Source organism: Heloderma suspectum, chromosome 2 (assembly GCF_057233095.1).
Source record: "Heloderma suspectum isolate Gila_16-S chromosome 2, 16-S_ref, whole genome shotgun sequence".
Taxonomy (NCBI): Eukaryota; Metazoa; Chordata; class Lepidosauria; order Squamata; family Helodermatidae; genus Heloderma; species Heloderma suspectum.
The window spans coordinates 48,017,850-48,037,433 of NC_139459.1; the positions used below are offsets into that span (position 1 = coordinate 48,017,850).

The following is a 19,584-nucleotide window of genomic DNA, read 5'->3' on the forward strand; positions in this document are numbered from 1 at the left end:
CTCGATGTTGACATATGATAGCACTCTAGAATCCCTTCAGGTGTGCCGCCGCTTTGATCATTTGAAGATGACAATAAAGAAGCAATAATAGCTAGGCACAAACCCAAGCCATGTGCTTTTTCTGCTGCATGAGACCTGTGAATATTTGTTCCACATTCACTGCAGCTCAGAACCATACTATGAAGCTAGATCTTAGCCAAGAGTTTGACACAAACAGACATACAGCTGAACTGGATGTGACATTAATTGTGTGAATGCAGTTAGCAAGCATGTTTTTTGTTATGTAAACGAAAAGCAACTTCAGAGAAGCCTGAGCAGTCTCAGGGCCATGGTGCTGTGGAAGAGAAGTTTGACACTCTCTCTGCAAATGGTTTATACAAAAACCGGGGGTGGGGGGGGCACACTCTCTGAAGCTACTAGATGCATTTCAAGGTAAACTCCCAAGGAAATGTTATCTGTAATTCACGAGAAGTTTGAAGAGCTGGTTTTTGTAAGGACCATGGAAGGGAGAGAAGTTAACTTTTTGCATCTCCCATTCCTGAGTTTGCTCCGGCTTCTCTATGCCAAGCGATTTACATTAAAAAAAAAATATGCATGTCATTGCATTCACACAATTGTCATATCTAGTTTGAGGAATGGGTATTTATGTTAGAAGCATCTATAATAGGGATTTCTAACCAGGAAATTAGAGAAGGCTTTGGGCTGATTGTTAGATTACTAGTGGTAGATGTTAGGGATCATACATGAGTACATGAGGCTGGAAGAGTGGCACATTCGAATCAAAGCCTGGAATTTAAAAATATTAGGTTTCCATCAGTGGATAACTTTGGGAATCACAATAACAAGGGGATGTTTGCCAGTTCTTCTACTGTCACAGCACTTCCAACAATACTTTTTGCTTTTGTATAGGCATGCACTTAAGAACTCTGCTTATTCTATATCATTACTTCATGATTTTTTAGAAGAGACTGCAACAAAAATACTTGGCCTCTGTGAGCAAGAGTCCTCATCTGGTGACTAATTTACAGTGAAATTGCCCAAAAATTGTCAGTTTTATTACATTTATTTATTTTATTTAAAACTTTTCTTGGCTGCCTTTCCAGGCAGAAGCTGTCCCAAGGCAGCTTACAGCAGTAAAATACACAAAAGCCATTAAAATATTAAAAGTGATAAAAACAATAAAAACAACAATAAATGCCAACAATAAAACCAGCAACAATGATAACAGCAGTAACAGCAACAATGCATTAGCAATGAGTTTAATTTTCAGGCATGGTCTGAAAAAGGCAGAGCAGGGGCAGGCAGCTTGGCAAGTGCAGATGCTCACATTAGTAATTTCATGCCCTAGTTTGACTATTTTAGCTACCGTCAATTAACGTGCTTTGGACAATTATAAACTGCATAAATCAATGGGCTTTGCATATCATTTCAAGAACACTATAGATGCTAGACTTGAGTTGGTGGACAACTTGCAATTACTTCAAAATATACTTATTCTTAAATTGTTAACTTCAGATGAAAAACAAGACAAAACCTTGAATCAGCCCTTGATAAATCTTGTGTGGACTTGGGAGAAAGCAGTGTAAAATAATGCATTTTCAGTCCTTTGTACTAGGATATTTCCAGACAGAGGGCTCCTAGTGTCACCAATCAAAAGGCTTTGTGCAGCTATTCAGTCTTTACCTCAAAGATGTTAACAGGTTTTCTAACAGGTAAGAAAAAAGACAGTGGGAATATATGGGAAGCTTACAAATGGAAAATATTGTCAATTGGACCCCACATAGAATTCTGCATTTGAGGCAGGGTGATTGCACAATAAAAGTCCTTTAGCATTTTTGTCATTAAAAAATTGTGCTTGTCATGTTGTTGTGTGGTGAATCAATAATGCCTGCCTTTTAATGACAGAATCCTGGGACTCTTCATTTGCTGAACTTCTTGCAGAATTTAATTTATAAGATTCTGGAGGAGAAAATTCTCCTGCTGCAAATGTTAATTGCCATTGCCAAGTATTCATATCCAGGCAGAACTCTAGAACCATAGAATTATAGAGTTGGGAGGTACCTTGGAGGTCATCTAGTCCTCCAAGGTACCCCAATTTCTATTTAAATACAAGCACTCTGGGAGACACAAGACAGGACAGGCTGCAAGGAGATTAAAGTATTAATATAGGATCACAAATGAGCTACAGAATGGATTGAAAGATTTTAGCAGCAATTCAGTAAATTGTGCCCTGCTGACCACCATAAGTCAATTTGCACTTTGAATCCAAATCCAGCAATGAACTGTGTCATTAAGCCACATGACAAGATTGCAGACATAAATGCCGAAGACTTTGTTAAAAAGAAGTCAAGTCCATCTATTTATTTGCATTCTAAGTGAAGCAAGTACTCTGTTTTTACAGGATATAGATTTGTGCCAATAACCAGTCCGCCCCCCAATTCTTACCTCTTACCCACTGATTTATTTTGCTAACTAATAAATCATGTGATGTCACTTTGACCTTGAGGAACCAGGAGTAAATAATGAAATTAGGACTCTGTCACTGAGAGATCACATGCAAAAGCATATTTATTTAGTGGCAACAGATCAAAGTCTGTTGCCTAACAACACAAAATAGAATTGGGTGGGGGGCAGGGAGAAGAGGAGGAGAAGGGGCTAAAAATGAAAAGCTTACCAATAATGCTCTTTCCAGACAGGTAAAATGAAATGGATATTTACAGAGCACATCACCTAAAACTAGTTCATTGAGGAGCCAGCACCAAGATACCACATTTCCCACATAACTGATAGGGGGGAAGGCATAGTGCAGATTCATGTTTCTGTTCTGCTGTCAAAGCTCTATAATAATCACAGCAAAGAACTAAAGAACCACCAGAGAGCACAACGCATCTTAACCCCTATAATGGAAATTCTGCCTCTACAAGGCAACAAAAAGACTACTGGCAGCTATGAATATGTCTCTCCAGCAAGCATGTTTAATACGAAAAAAACTAAATGGGCAAACTGTGTGTTACACAAATGCATGTACCAAAGAACAATTTCTTTAAAAATTAAAGAGTAGATTTTAAAAGCAGAAGAGCAGCAGGTAGAAAAGGGTGGCTTAACATTTTTCTTGCAAGTTTTCTAACTCAAAATCACTTCTTCCAAACTGCTTCATCATGCCCCTGTAGGATTATAGATATGCAATTACCCTTGCAAATATACATGTAGAACTCGGGGGGGGGGGGGGGGCGCTTGGAATAACTGACCCCCCCCCACTCAAGGTAGAGAAATGATTTAGCACTTGTTCTCTTCCCCACACCCCACTGTTTCCCCTTCCAGGCAGCATCATGGCCTCCTGGAGCTGCTTTTCATTTTTAAAAGTGGCCGGGGCTGTAGTTTACTCCTAACATTACCTCAAACATGCAATTAGCATACCACATGCCATACTTTAAAACAGTTGGTTGCTGTCTGCTCTGCATGCAAAATTGTTACCTAGTGTCCTCTCCTGATGTGTATACAAGCTCGCACACATTTAGAGATGCATCTGTCTAAGGGAACTTTGAACTTTAGTCATAGCACATCTTGGCACACACATAGGTCTCCTTCAAAAACAGGGAAATTTGATTAAGTGTACAAAAATCAAAAATATACATAGTGATTACTCTTTGGGAATTAGCTTGGTTGGCTACAGGCACTGTTCCAGTGCTGCGGCTTCCTCTGCCATGCCTGCAGAGACTGGTGGAGTTGCTCTCGGTGGCCACCCTGCCAGGGACTGAGAGTTACCCAAATGTCATGTAATATATCATGAAAACAGAAAAAGTTTTGGCCGTTTGTGTTTTCCTATGCAAGTCAATGGGAAAATGCTAAAAACAAGTGATTCAGATGTCCGAATCTCACTTCAGATTCTGATCCGAGTCAAAGCAGATGGGGTCCGAACTGGTCTGAAGCAAAGCAGGGCCACTTCAGAAGGTCCGAAGCATCATCTGAAGCAAAGCGGGGGTCTGTGCACAGCACTATATTATTAGTACTATTACTAACATTTCTATATGCCCCATAGCCAAATGTCTCTGGGCGGTTCACAAAGATAAAAACATTTTAAAAAATACATGCACTATATCCACTCTAGAATGGTCAGTTCATATATTACAAAATGTAGCAAAAAGCAAAATGAAGGATGTAGACATTCAGGCAACAGGTTCAAGTGGTGGAGAAATAAGTTCAAAAAGTCCTCTCCGCGCCTAAACAAAGGGCCATGGTGCATGGAAGGCTAGGCTGCAGGCATGCACGGAGGCTCCACGTTGAACTGGGCTGGACTATGGCTCTGAGGGTGTTGTGGAGGTCAGGGCTAGGTAAATTGGGGGTTCTAATGCTGTTGGGAGAGAGAAGGGGAATGAGAAAGGTTCAGGGGTGAGATTGCAAGAGCAGGGAAGAGAGAAGAGCTTACAGTGGCTTGGCTTTAGCAACAGGCAGTGTGCCAAGGCTAGTCCTTGACCACAGCTACTATTTCATCCCCATGATAAAAGGGGAGGGGGCATGACTTTGGTTAATTATATCCAACAAACATATATATACACACACACACGCGCGCGCACACACACACATACACACACACACCAATTTCCAGTACCTTGTGAATAGTCCACTTCTAGTTTCCTCCTTCAAAAGTCCATTGTGCATAAGGGGGCTCCAGGACACATTCATTTTTATTCTATTTATTACATTTATATCCGACTTCTTTTCCTCTTGCAAGGAACCTAAGACAGCTTGCATAGTCCTCCTCCTCTCCAATCACATATCAAGCCAACTTCTCTGGAAAAGTTAGCTTGATTGCAATGGGAGTGAAGAAGAAACAAGAAGATGACCCCAAAAGGAAGCCTGACCACGATCCTTCCCACTGGACAATCAGGGCAAGGCTGCACCAAAGTGGTCGGGCTTCCGACCAAAAGCTGTTTCAAAAATAGACTGATCTGCTACACACTAACTCAAGCACAAGATAGGAAAGTGGCTGGCGGTTACAGATGGAGGGCCGCTACATGGAAGGCCTCTAGAAGACAGAGGACTTGAAAAATACCTTTGTTGGGATTTCATTAGATCCTTCCCTGCCCAGACGACTCTAGGGTGGAGAGAAACTCCTGAAGTTTCAGCAAAGGGAAGCCTTGAGAAAGGCTGCAGTCAGCTCGCTGCTTTGCCTAGAGTGGTACTTAGGAAGCTGGGTGTCAAGGGCTCCTTGGAGGTCTCTCTCTGTCTAAACCAGTAGCCAAGTCCAGACACAGACAAAGGAATTTCTTTCAAAGCTTTATTCTTCTCTTACAACTTAACAACTATATCGATTGCAACTAGATCTGAGAAGCACAGTACCTATGCCCTAAGTTGGAACAGTTGGTCCCCGTTTGAAAGGGAATTACTGGCAGACCCCTGAACTTAAGGACTAGGGAGAGTCCCTCCCCTTTTCCCTTGGAGCCTCTGGGCACAGCCGTTGTTTACGCGCCAACCTGGCACTTCGCCTCCTTTCCGCGCCCTCCATCTGGCGCCGCTCTCTGCGTCTGCGTCGCGCATCCACCAAGTCTGCTATCTGTGCCTGGTCACTCCCTGGACTGCTAACTAAACTAGGAATGCTGGTGGGAGGAATCTCCGTCAGCTGTTGGTCCTGGGAAAGAGGAGCACGCTCCTCTCCCAGGAGCGACTGCTCTTCTTCAGAATCAGAACTACTCTGGGATTCTATGGGCTCAGTGTCCACCCTGACATCGGGTCAGGTGCTCTGGGAGAGGGGCTCTGATGAGGCTCGGACAGAAGCCGGGTTTTGTGGCTTAAGAGTGATTTCAGTGGAGAGCCAACAGATACAGCCAGGACTAATTGTGCTTGTCACACAACCAAAATGATTTCAGCAGCAGAGTGGTGCCTTGCTTCGGGATGACCAGGAACACCGAGAGCTTTAACCCCTGAGTTTTTATCTGGTTTAAACAAAGACTACAAAGAGACAAAAGGATCTGGGTCTAATGAAAACAATCAAACAAAAGACAGAGTCAATATTGGTTTCAGACAACCAAACAAAAATATTGAGATGATTTGTCACTAAAGCCATCAAGAGTCCTGAAAATGGCTAGCCCAGGATGAGCGAAACCTAACAGGACAGCCCTGTGCTCAAAGTTGCAGTGCTTAGGACTGGGAAATTCCCTGTCAATGATAATAACTGGGTTCAGATGACACAATAACCCACAATGAGTTAAATAAGCCACCATGGCTTATTTAACCCATTGCTGGTTATCATGTTGTCTGTCAGGAATTTTTAAATCCACGATGGCTTATTTGGTCAAAGCCACTGTCTGCAGTATGGGTTATTTACCTCACTGTGAGTTATCATGTCGTCCGGCGTTCGGCATAGCTTATTCCTATCACCTACAGAGTCACCTGGCAAGAGCAGTCAAAACCGCTGCAGCCGCTCTGCTCCAGCCTGCAGAGCCCTTTTTCTGAGATCTGACAGGCAGCCAAGGGACAACCACAGCCAAAGAATCACAGCCTTCCCTGATACCACGCTACAGTTACAAAATGACAGCTTTCCCCGAGCACAATGACAGCCTCACGCTATCATGCTACCCCACTACAGCAAAGTTACACAATGACAGGCTTCCCTGATCACTACTTTGAAACTGCGCAACTTGGGAATAGGGAAAATAAGACAAAAGGGAAAGAACTGCTCACTTTCCATGAAGAAGCACAGTTTCTCAATAATCCACTACACCATCTGGAAGCTCCCTGCAGGGGCACTGCACCTGTGCAATTTTGCCCCATTCCATCAAACTGTCAGAGAGTTTTGGTCCCACCCCCTTTTTCCTTCTCTGGTCACTTTTCCATGAAGAAGCAAAATGGCTATTGGGGGTGGGGAGATGCACAATTGCGCAATTTCGCTTTAGCACTAAAGCACTATAGCGAACAGAAACAGATCTGCCACCAATGTCTGGGAGGTGGGGGTGGAATGTGCAACTCCACTTTATTGTTGTCGATTTTGGATAATGAAGGCGTCAATGCCACCAATGGCTACAGGGGGAAATATGCAATTGAGGATTTTGTCCCAATCCTGCAAATTCCCAAGGGTTTATTTGGGCTACCCCCCTTTTGTTGCACCTGGGATTTTCCTTCCTTTGAGGTAATTGTGCAGGGTTTTGATGGTGCACCGGGTGCCTCCTGACTAACAGAGGCTGTCTGTGAAGTTTGGTCCCGATCCTACAAGCTTCCAAGGTTTTATAGCCGCCATCCCCTTTTTGGTGTACATGGGATTTTCACTCCTTTGGGAGTACTCACACAGAGTTTTGATGGTGCATTGGGTGCATCCCAACTAAGGGAGGCTATGTATGACGTTTGGTCCCAATCTGTAAACTTCCAGTGCTTTAAAGCCACCACCCCCTTGTTGGGGTGATTCTGGAAGCGCTGAATCAAGCCCTGTAGTTCACCCCACACCTCTCCTGTCTCATTGGGATATTGTGGAAAGTTAAAACAGGTGGCTGTGATGTTGCAAATGGGTGAAATGGCGCCACTCCTCAGGTGGGAGGACTGCAGCCAGGACAGGGGTGGGGGATGACTCATATTATGGACAGTAGCTTAATAAGCTATGCACAGTAGCATATTAGCCCACTCGTGTGGCAGGGCATCATGGACTATTTAAAAAATAAGCTACTGTGAGTAGCTTATAAAGCCCCCATGGCTTAAAGTGACATCCAAACATGGCCAATGTCACACCTGGAGGGAAATCACTCTGTGCCTGATTGCAATGCCAGATCTATTATGGGACACTTAATCTAATGCTGTTTGATTAGGTGGTGATGCTAAATCCGGACCTGGGCATGTGACTTAATGTTGCTGCTCTCACGGAAAGATTGCTTGCTAAATTGTCCTGTAATGTCTCCAAGCCTTGACTTGCTCCATTCTAGGCTGAGTTTCTTAAAGTGAATGCACATATTCTGCCAGATACTGAGGGGACTGTCTGTGCAAGCTCTGTGCCAAGCAGCTTGCTAACAACAGGCATTGCCCCCTTCCTTTTCAGGAACTGGAAAGGGAAAGTATCAAATAAAAATAAAATAAATAACTATCAGTCAAGATGGCTCTCTAGAACCTCCATGTCCAAAGGCAAAAAGCAACTGGATACCAGTTCCTGGGGAGCAACAGTAGGAGAGACAGCAATATTCCTTTTAAGCCCTGCTTGTATGCTTCCTGGAAAGATTTCGCTGGCCACTGTGGGAATCAGGATGCTAGATCAGTTGACCTTCAACCTAATTCAGCAGGGCTGCTCTTATGTTCTTAATTGTTTGCATTTGTAATGCTAGGTCTGCAGTAAAACCTGAAATGTTGAACTTCACAACTACATTACAATTATCTTATCAGTATCCCTAGTTTCAACTTGCTTTAAGTCGACACCAAGTCAATTCTTAGTCTTGATAAGACAGTACTTAAGAACGTTCCACATGTTTTAATAACCAAGGGTGGTGGAAATCAAATATTGCCAAGTCTTTCACTATTACATTGTTCATAGAATCATAGAATTCAACTTGAAATAAGCAGCCAAGTAAGGGTGCTATTTTTTAAAAGTCTCAACACAGTAGAGTGACGAGAGTATAGGAGGAGACTTATGGAAAGAAATAACCTAAATTACACATTTTTATGTATGCTCTGAACAATGTAATTTGCCTCTCCTGTTAACTCAATATATGCTCTATGACATGTCCCATTCTTAGTTTTACCAAGAAAACTATTGTAGGAGAGATTCACACAAACAACCAATCACATGGATAGCTGCTTCAGATGCAACTGTGAGTCTACAGAAAATTCCCCCCAAGAACAATTAAACAAAACTACTTTTAGAACAGGCTTCCTTGCCTGAACATATCTGAAAGAATCACTTCTTGTATTTATCTTAGGACTGTGTGAGGATAAAATAGACCAAGAGGTTGTGCTTACATCTGAAGGGGATGTCTACAATGTTATGAATGGTATCCAATGAAAATAATGACCCTTTAGCGATGGGATCAGGGATCCATCAAGCCTGTGCAGCAGAAATTCTTTCAGAAGATATGTTTGATGGGTCATTCACAATAAGGATGCAATGTGCAATTTTATTTCTGAGTAGATCCCATTGTCTTTAGTGGGACTTACCTGTTCCATCTGGGCTATTTGATAGAATCTTCTCCATATAATTTTCCAACTTCCATATGCATACTGCTTCTATTTCACATGCAGTATGCAGCTCATAATCAAAATGAACTATTTTGGTCTTACCACTGGTACGGGGTTCTTACACTGCCTTGTTCACCTAATTCATCCTATGTAGTGTTCCATTTTAATTTCTGTATATTTACCCTCCTCAGTTCACTTAGTGTCACTGTCCAAGCCAGCTGCTCAACCAGTTAGTTTCTCAAAGTGCCATAGCACTTCACAATTTTTTAAATGCCAGATTTTAAAAACCGCACAGGGCTAAAGTCACCTAAACTAGCACAATCCACTGCCCACCCCCAATAGTCTAGTATATCTCTAGTCACATCCATGAGTTCCAGTGAAAGACGCGACTTCAGAATATGGATTAGCATATGCACACACACACTTCAGGCAGCTGTAATACCAGCATAACTTGAATTTTCCATGCTCTATTTGAATGTTATACATGCATAAACCTTCAATGCGTTACACAAGCCTGCACAATGTGTGAACCTCTTACGCCGAATGTAGTTCACCAACAATATATTGTAAACAGGTGGTTGGTTGCTAAACACCTTGTCCACATCCTCAGCCTCTAAAAAGTTAAAGTTATCCAACAATATCCAACCAGACAATGCCCTGGACACCTTCACAGTTTAAACTGTATGAATTGTGGAATCTAAGTCATGACAGACACAAGTAATTTTGTCCTCAAAATGCTTTGCAAACATGGCACAGGGTGTTTCAGAGACTTCTATCAGATCTCTCACCAGGCCAGAACCTAAAAGGGCCCAAACCACTCAGGAAACTTGTGCTGAATGACACGGAGAAGCCACAAAGGTGGAAGAGAACAAATGCTTCTTTGCCTTCATCCCCACCACAGAGTAGGCTTGATAATTCGCTCTTACTCATGATCAATTAGATTAGAGACAGGTTTTCCTTCAGTTCTCTGAATTAAAATGTTAAAGGCCTATTAGATTAAAATAATTTTCAGCTTTTGTCTAAGCAACAACAAATAGGGATTCTGAAGAATCTCTATGGGAAGGGAATTCAAGAGCCTCAGTGGCACCACAACCAAAAATGCCTATCTCATGCTCACTCCCCCAATAACCCAAGACACAGTGGGTATAGCCTCCAAGGGAGATCTTAAAGCTCAGGCTGCTTAATATGGAAGAAGCAGGTTGTTGACTTAACATAGTGTAAAGCAACCTTTCCCACCCTTGGGCCCTCCAGATGTGTTGGCCTACAACTCCCATCAACCATAGCCAACACTGGCCATGCTGGCTGGAAATGATAGGAGTTGTAGTCCAACACATCTGGGGGGTGCCAGGTTAGGGAAGTCTGCTGCAAAGCAACATTAATCCACAATAAATTGCAGGGGAGGAGGGAGTTTTGAGGAGGAAGACAGAAATCTGTGTATAGTGTTTACAACACTTACAGGTTGTTTAATGGTCCTTATTGTTCATGCACAGGACTTCATTTAAAATAAGGACTTCAACACTTCCTCTGACTTAGCCTTTCCCAACCTGGTTCTCTCCAGATGTTTTGGATTACAGTTCCAATCATCTCCAACAATTGTCCCCGCTACCTGGGGCTGATGGGAGTTGTAGTCTGAAACATCAAGAGGGCACCAGGTTGGGGAAGGCTGCCCTAACTCAAAAGCTATGCTTTCTATTCCATACTTTTATACTTATAGAGTTAGGAAAGCAGGAAAAATATTGTCAGCTTTAATTACAAGTTAAATTAGTGCTTGTTAAGCTAGTGCTAGTTAAAGACTCTTGATAAAAACCTGAAAATATTGGTTTCTTCCCAACAATTATTTTAAAAGGTTTTGTTACGTTAGTCAAATGACCTTTTCTAGAAATGACTTACAAATAGTAAACAGTCTAGCCCAGAGCCATTTCTGATTTACATTTTGTCTTCAGCAGATGTTTTGTTCAAATCCCTATTAAATGGAATAATGTGCTTTAAGATTAAATATGATACCGTGATCAAGCAGTGACAATTTGCTAGCTCTATTTAAAGAGCAATTTCCATTTCTTGAATACATGTAACCTTCCGCAGAAGGCGCTGTTTACAGAAGCACAATAACTAGCACCGCAATTCTTCTTTCACGTTTAGCTCAGAAAATTTCTCTCATTAAATCTGTGATACAGGAAGTATGCAAACAGTAATTTTATGAAGCAGCTGAAAGTACAAACAGCCACCCACTTCAGCTTATTAATTAACTGAGGCATTTGGAAATGTACAGCCATTAGTCAACCTTTTTGAATACAAAATGGCAATCTGCAGCGGCAGAACCTCTCTTCTGAGACATTAGCTTGAATACCGCATTCAGTTTTGCTTGTCACAGTTCAAAGTGGACTTCACATACTGGAAAGAACAGGTGACTTAGAATAATGGTAAAACATTCTGCCACAGCAAGGTGAAATTAGGAAACATATCCCAAACTTAAGAGCAGCTTAGCACCTAGAGAGGTTGAGAAATATCTTTCCTTGTTACTTGAAGAAGTAAAATGGAGAAGCATTTATGGAAAGATCCTTTAGGTATAGGATGTCCTGTCTTAGAACAAAGAGTTGAACAAGCACTACTACAGCATGTCTTGGACTACAACTCCCACCATCCCCAGCCAGCACAACCTGTGGACATGCTGGGTGGGAATGTATAGTCCAAGACATCTGGATAGCACCAGGTCAGGAAAGGCTGTGCTACCAATTAAGAATCTATGGCAAAATCTACATGGCAATGGTTTCTGAAGCATTTTGTGGTTGTATCCGGATTCTCATGAAATCACTTTGGATCAGCAGCAGCACACGAAGCAAGAAAAGCAGAGTATACACTATCTAAAAACCCACTTTCACGGGTCACACAGCACTTGAGACCTCCATACTTTGGGGTTGGGTGGGTGGAGTCCAAAGAGTAGAATTAAACATCACCAACCGTGTAGGTGCTGCTCAGCCAATAGGACAGGCTTGTTTCCCACCCATGTCCACATTCCCCTGCTCAGCAAAGTTTAATAGAAGTGCGGAATTCAGCACCTGGAGTTTACCTCACATCTCTCCCCGATCATCCACCACTGTGATATTGTGAATGGTTAAAACAGGCTACAAATTGTAAATGGGTAAAGCAGGCTACTGCAATATTGGGAATGGAAAACAGCACTACTGTAATATTGTGAATGGTTAAAACAGCGCTACTGCAAAGTAGTAAGGAAAGGAAGCCTGTGTCCAAAAGCACCCTACTGTGAATGGGGAAAAAGAGGGAAGGGGGGAGAGGGAAAGACCCACCCCTTGACCATCACTGCCAGGTCACAGCCAGGTCACAGAAACACCCCTAGGCATGCCTAAGATTTAATGTAGGGGGACAGGGCACACTGCAGCAGAACTGTGCAGGAGCTGGAAAACGACGCACTAAAATGACTTTGAGAGGTTGCTGCAGATTGGTGACATGAATGACCCCAATGTGCTCTCTGTTGTTCAGTCGTTCAGTCGTGTCCGACTCTTCGTGACCCCATGGACCATAGCACGCCAGGCCTTCCTGTGTGCTCTCACTCCACGCTAAATCGGCCATATACCACCCTAATGGCAGAAAGTGATCTAAAGAGCCTCTTGTTGAGGGTGAAAGAGGAGAGTGCAAAAGCTGGTTTGAAACTCAACATTCAAAAAACGAAGATCATGGCATCTGGCCCCATCACTTCCTGGCATATAGAAGGGGAAGAAATGGAAGCAGTGACAGATTTTACTTTCTTGGGCTCCAAGATCACCATAGACGGTGACTGTAGCCATGAAATTAAAAGACACTTGCTCCTTGGGAGGAAAGCTATGGCAAACCTAGACAGCATAATAAGAAGCAGAGACATCACCTTGCCGACAAAGGTCCATCTAATCAAAGCTATAGTTTTCCCAGTAGTAATGTATGGCTGTGAGAGCTGGACTATAAGGAAGGCTGAGCGCCGAAGAATTGATGCTTTCGAACTGTGGTGCTGGAGAAGACTCTTACGAGTCCCCTGGACTGCAAGGAGGTCAAATCAGTCAATCCTAAAGGAAATCAACCCTGAGTGCTCATTGGAAGGACAGATACTGAAGCTGAAGCTCAAATATTTTGGCCACCTAATGCGAAGAGAAAACTCTCTGGAAAAGACCCTGATGCTGGGAAAGACTGAAGGCAAAAGGAGAAGGGGACGACAGAGGATGAGATGGCTAGATAGCATCACCAATGCAATGAATATGAACTTGAGCACACTCCGGGAGAGAGCGCAGGACAGGAAGGCCTGGCGTGCTATGGTCCATGGGGTCACGAAGAGTCAGGCACGACTGAACAACAACAACAACAGATTGGGCTTGTGACTTTAGTAAGCAAATAGATATTGCTATAGTAAATAAAACATAGCTAGTATGATGTAATTAAAAGTATTGACATGAATTCAGAGTTCCATCCAACCAGAAGAGATCACTGGTTGTCCTTGGGCAAATTATCCTCCTTCACAGGAACTTCAGTGAGACTTATTCTAAGTAGACGTGCATAGGATTGCACTGTTACTGAATTGTAATATTGCCAGTGTTATAGGTATAACTTTTAAGTAGAATGGTATTTGAAGTTTGTGTGTAATGGTGTTTAAATTTAATCCTTTTAAGTAACTTTTTAATATTTTTTCATTTTCTTTCTTGCTTCTCCTTCTTTTGTTTTCTTTTTTTTCTCTCTCTCTCTTTTTCAATATTGCTGCATCCTCCTAAGAATACTGTATTGTTGGGAAACTGTAGATAATGATTAGGTTGTTGGTACTGTTTATTTCATTTATAAAGATAAAAAATAGAATAAAAAGTATTTAAAAAAAGGATTGACTGTTAAGTGTCATAAGAGTGGAGTGATGAGTTGCCAAGAGATTAAATACTGCCCCATTTACTTTATCAAAACAAATAATAATTATGTTTGAAAAACAGTGTCATCTCTCTACTACTGGGCGGAGGTCCCATCATGAGTTGACAGTGAAAACATCTGGACATCAGATTCAGGAAGGCTGCCCTAATATTATTCAGAGGTGTTTTTGTTTTTACTATTACATGTAGTAAGTGGGCAGGGGACACTGAATTGCAGTCGATGTCTCTGAAGCTTTACCAAGACGGAATACTTCTCCTAATTATGAACTTCCCCATTTAAGGAGGATGGGCTGCTTACCTTTAACTGTAGTTCTTCATGTGGTCATCTGTTAATACACCCATCTGGGTTATGTGCCTGCATTAGCAGGAGCCCTGGCCGTACTCCTCTGTGCACGTTCTGGGCATGGCTCCCATATCCTGCTCAGTTCCTGGTCTGCCACAGTGGAGTGACACATCAATAAATGGGGAGGAGGGTGGGTTGTGTGAGTTCATAGATGACCGCTCGAAGAACTACAGTTAAAGGGAAGCAGCCTGTCCTTCTTCTTCATGGTCTCTGAAGTACACACATGGGTGATTGATAAGCAAACTCACCAAAAGGAGGGGATCTCATGCCAAAACTATAAAGAGGACCTCTCAGCCAAAGGGTGCATCTGCCCATGTGCTGGCACCTAAGCGATAGCGCTTTATTGAAGTCAATGGCTAGCCCCAGGTTGCCATGCTACATAGCTGTGGAAGTAGGACACCACAGAGAAAGGCAGCAGACAATGCCATGGCCCCCTGTCCTGAAAGTGAGGCATCTGTAGTGGCCCTTGTGGATAGAGGGATGGATGGATGGATGGGTTGGCTGGAAACTGAGACCTGCTAAGAGGTTCAGTTGGATGGTCCACCAGCCCAGTGACTGTCAGGATTGAAGGTAGGTCCAAGAAATGTCCAGGTGAATCTTTTTCCTGTTTGAAAGCCTGGAGGAACCAGGATTGAACTGGCCTCCTGTGGAGCTAGAGGCATTACCACTGTGGCTGCAGCCATTAAGCCCAAAAGGCACTGTAGAGCATCCATTTGTGCTTGACAGCACGACCCCACAGAGCATGCCAAGTGTCGATGGACAGGTTGGCATCGACCCGTGTGGAGTTGAGAAGTGACCCTAGGAATTGTCAAGTCTGCGAAAGGATGAGTCAAGATTTCTCCTCATTGTCCTGCAGACCTAGTGAATGAAAAAGGTGTAGGAAGGTGTCAGCATTGGCTTGGGAAGTGATTAAATGAGGGGGTGACAAAAAGGCAGTTGTCTCTGTACAGGAAGACAATGATCCCTAGTACCCTTAGATATGCTGCTACTACAGCCATACATTTCATGAAGATCCGTGGCCCTGGTTGTAGTGCCACTATCAGATGCTTGTTACAAGACTTTGTTGGTTTGGTCTTGTCGGTCTTGATCTCCAATACCAAAGCCTCAGAAACAGGCTCGAGGAGTGAAGCTGAGGGCAGGCCCTAAGGCATGGTCAATTCTGGTGCCATTTGCAGGTTTGGGCCATTCGTGGATTGGGAAAATTGCACCGCTCCCTCCATAGAGAGCGAAGCTGGGGCAGGGAGACCACTGGCACTGGTTTAGTGCAGATGGATGAAGAGGCAGTATGAAGAGGTCAGTTTTGTGCTGCTGAGTTCGCAGTCTTCAGGGCCTGCTCCCCACAACAGGGCACAAAGATGAGCCATCTGGTTATGTCGAGCCTGTTTTGTGAAGGCCTGGCAGTGTGCACAGGACTCTATTCAATGTCCTTCTCCCAGACAAAGGAGGCATAAAGTGTGTCTGCTAGTCAGCAGAATTTTCCCGCCATAGCGAGTTCCCGTCTTGAAGAAGGCCTTGGAGGTCATGTACCCTGCAGGGCAGAGATGAGGATGGAGGGTCTATGATGAAGATTATGAAAAACTAAAAGAAAAACAAGAAAGGAAAACTCTGCTCAGCAGTCCCAGGAGAGAACAACTGTAACTATTTTAAGGAAGGCCATGAGACACGGAGAACATTCCAAAGGCTGCTACTTGCTCTGGCAGATGAAAAGAACTGAGGGGGATGCGGGAGCCACACCCAGAACATGTGAAGAGGAGGGTGGGCAGGTCTCCCGCCTAAAGCTTGCTCAGCTATAAAATATTCCAAATGACTGTTCTGCACAGGTGCATAACTCATGTGTGTGAGTCACAGAGACCACGAAGAAGAACAAAATCTTAAGACACATGTTTCATTAATCATTGGATGGTTTGTGGATTTGCAGTGTTCCCTTAAAAACTGACCTGGCGTTCTAAAACACACAGCCTTAATCATCTGAGGCACAAAGCTTCAACTGATGCAATGATAAGAGTATTAACTATCTGACTGCTGAACAAAGCATGGGGGAAAGACAGTACCAATGTTATCAGTCACATTCAAGCAAGATATGGTTTAAAGACAGTGAACAGGACAATACTACTATCCACCTCATAACAAGACGTAAGTATTTGTGCTGAAAGATGTAATTCTTTCTGCAGCCCACAGCAATTTCAAATACGGCTGCATGAGTCTCAGGAGCATTTACTGGATAGTGCCTATAATATCACTCTAACTATTCCATCATTAGATACTGGTTTTCAGCATGCAAAAAATTGTAACAGGGCCAAGCTACGTATTACATTCAAAACATAGTGTGCAGCTGCAACTTCCAGTTTTCTTTAATTACAGACATAGTGGGGGATGACATTTACAACTTCACTCCTGAAAAATCACACCCACCCCTTCAGTGGCATTGGTAGTGCAGTAGCATTAGTTTAAACATTCCCACTGGGCTGTGTTAGAAATCAGACGCAGAACAATAAATAGGAGGAGTCTTAAATACAGTGCAAGTCTTTATGACAGTGCCTTTAAAACAATGTAACTGGCACCTGGGTACTTACTGTTGACAGCAAGTGTCAGCCTTGCTTCACAAAGTCTCTCAAGCATACGAACAGTAGTCTATGATATTTCAGAAGCAGAATCATCTCAAAGTTGAAGCTTTTAGAAGGCAATGCTTCCTGAACAATGTAATTAAGTGTACTTCGGATACATATTTATAAGAATTGTTAAACAGAAGTAATCCAATGGTTAGAGGAAGTTACTATACAAATATATACAAAGTCACATTCAGCACATCCAACTGATACTGAGAAAGAAAGCTGAGTATGCTTCCCAAAACCAAATACACATGGTCACTTGTATGCACAACAACGTTGCATGAAATATCACGGCACAGTAGTTCATGATTTTAACGTATGCAGAGCACGGACGGGGAACATTTTTCATTCTAAGGGCTGAATTCCAACCTTGGAAAGGTCTCAAGCACCACATTTCGTCTGTGGGTGGAGCAAAGGGCAAAGAACGAGGTGCCAAAATGTGGTACTTGCTGACTTTAAGCCTGCTCAGAATTAAGCAGGACAAGCCTCTGCATGTCTATTCATAAATAAACAGGACTGAATCACTCAGCAGCCCTTTCAAACAGCATCTCAGATATAAAGTCTCTGCTTGATACTCATAGGTAGGCATGAACAGCATGTCTACTCACACGCAAGCAGGGGAAGCCTCTGCATATTTACTCAGAAGTAAGCAGGACAAGCTTTAGAAATAAGCAGCACTGAATCACTCAGCAGCTTCTTCCTCAGGCCCTGTCCCTTCTGAGCAGCGGATCAGAAATAAGAAGTTCTTCTTGCCGAGAAAGGAGGCAAAGCCTAGAGAAGAAGATGGATGGGGAATCCCCACAGGTCAAAGGTTTCCCATGCCTGGTGTAGAAGAGAGATCCAATAGGATCTCTTCAACTTGTGCAACTGGACAACAAATTGGAAGGTAGAGAAGATTCAACTTAAGTATTCAAACACATGCACACTGAGGCCAAAAACAAACTTAATTTTACATATATATACTAATGGGGTCTGAAAGGCTTAGTACTACACCAGAAAGATTTTGGGGCCATAGTGGAAAGGAACATCAGTTTCAGCATACTGCTACTATGAAAAAGCAAATTCAAATATTAGAAACTGGAAAAGGGACTGAAAATAAGTCAAAGTTATCATAGTGCTATTTTAAAAATCTGTGATGCACCTATATTTAGAATGATGCCGTCAGTTTTGGTTATGTCATCTCAACATTGTGGGGCCAGAGAAACTAGGGAAACTAACCATATCAGAGAAACTGATCATCCCTATACAAGGAAATGTATATGAAATGAGGACTTTTAATTTTGGGGGGCAAAGTGACCAATGGGGGACATGATACAGATTTATAAAAAGTATGATTGTGGGAGAAAATAAATAATTTTCCCAAAATGACATCAGCTTGCATCACCCAGAAGGTACAGTACAGAAAAGTGCTTCTTTACATAACATATAATTAACTTAGGATGCAATCCTATGGAGATAGTAATCAGCCTCCAAACTCAGAGGCTGACAACAATCCAGTGCAGGGCAGTTGGAGCATGGAGGTGATCCTCACCTCTGTGCTCCGACTGCCCTGCACTTTTGGTTAGACAGGCGATTTCGCCCTAGGACTGCCCCCTCCCCACCCCCAGGACTACCCCCTTTTTGCCATTTCCAAGTGTGGAGACATAGCTGGCATGGAGAGAACTGTGCCAGCCATGAGGGGCGGGGGAGGGGAACAGAGTTTCTGGGAACCGAAAAATCCTATGGCCCTCTAGACAGTGTCTAGTGGCCATAGGATTGCTCCCTTATTGAACGAATTGTACAAGATATGTTGATGCCCATTGTATTTGATGCCCTTTTAGACAAATAAATGGAGAGCAACATTTCTCAATAGCTATTTACCATGACTGTTAAATGGGATCACCATGTTCAGAGGCAGTATTACCTCCACCACACACAAAGGACTATATCTCCTCAATGTTCTGTGGCTGTAGTTCCCCAAAACTATCCAGCTGGCACTGCTGGAGACAGAGTGCTTGATTATATTGGTTCTTTGGTCTGATCCAGCAGGGCTATTCTTGTGTAAAAGAACTTTATAGTAATGGGATAAGTTTACCTTTGTCATGAGAAGCTTAGCACTGACTTTTCAACAAACTACAAAATCCTTAGCACTGGATTCCGCAACAGTTCAGCACTGACAATACCAGAGACAATGGCTTGAATCCAGAGATCCCATAATCAGAATTCTGCTCACTAGATGCTCCTGCGAGTGCAAGAGTGGGGAACATGTCCCCCCGTGTTCTTGGACTCCAGCTCCCAGCATCCCTCACCACTGGCTATGCTAGCTAGGACAGATGGGAGTTGCAGTTCAACAACATCTGGAGGGCCACACATTCCATTGTGCTAGTGGAAAGGGAAGAGGCAATTTTTGCCAATTCCCACTTCCCCCTACAGCAGAGGTGGGGAAACTTTTTTCTGCTGAGGGCCACATTCCCTTGCAACTAATTTGTTGGGGGCACATGTCAGTGGTAGGTGGGGCTGAAGACACCAACGAGCAAGGCCAAAGTCACCTGCAGGGCCAGAGGCAAAAGTGGGTAGATCACCCCTTTTTCTCTTTTTGCCATCTCCTTTT

At 43.1% G+C, this 19,584-nt stretch overlaps 1 protein-coding gene across 3 annotated transcripts in view; it reads right to left on the reverse strand.

The window, feature by feature from the left end:
* IQGAP2 (IQ motif containing GTPase activating protein 2) overlaps positions 1-19,584 on the reverse strand; it is a 235,731-nt gene that overhangs the window by 158,686 nt on the left and 57,461 nt on the right. The window lies entirely within an intron of this gene.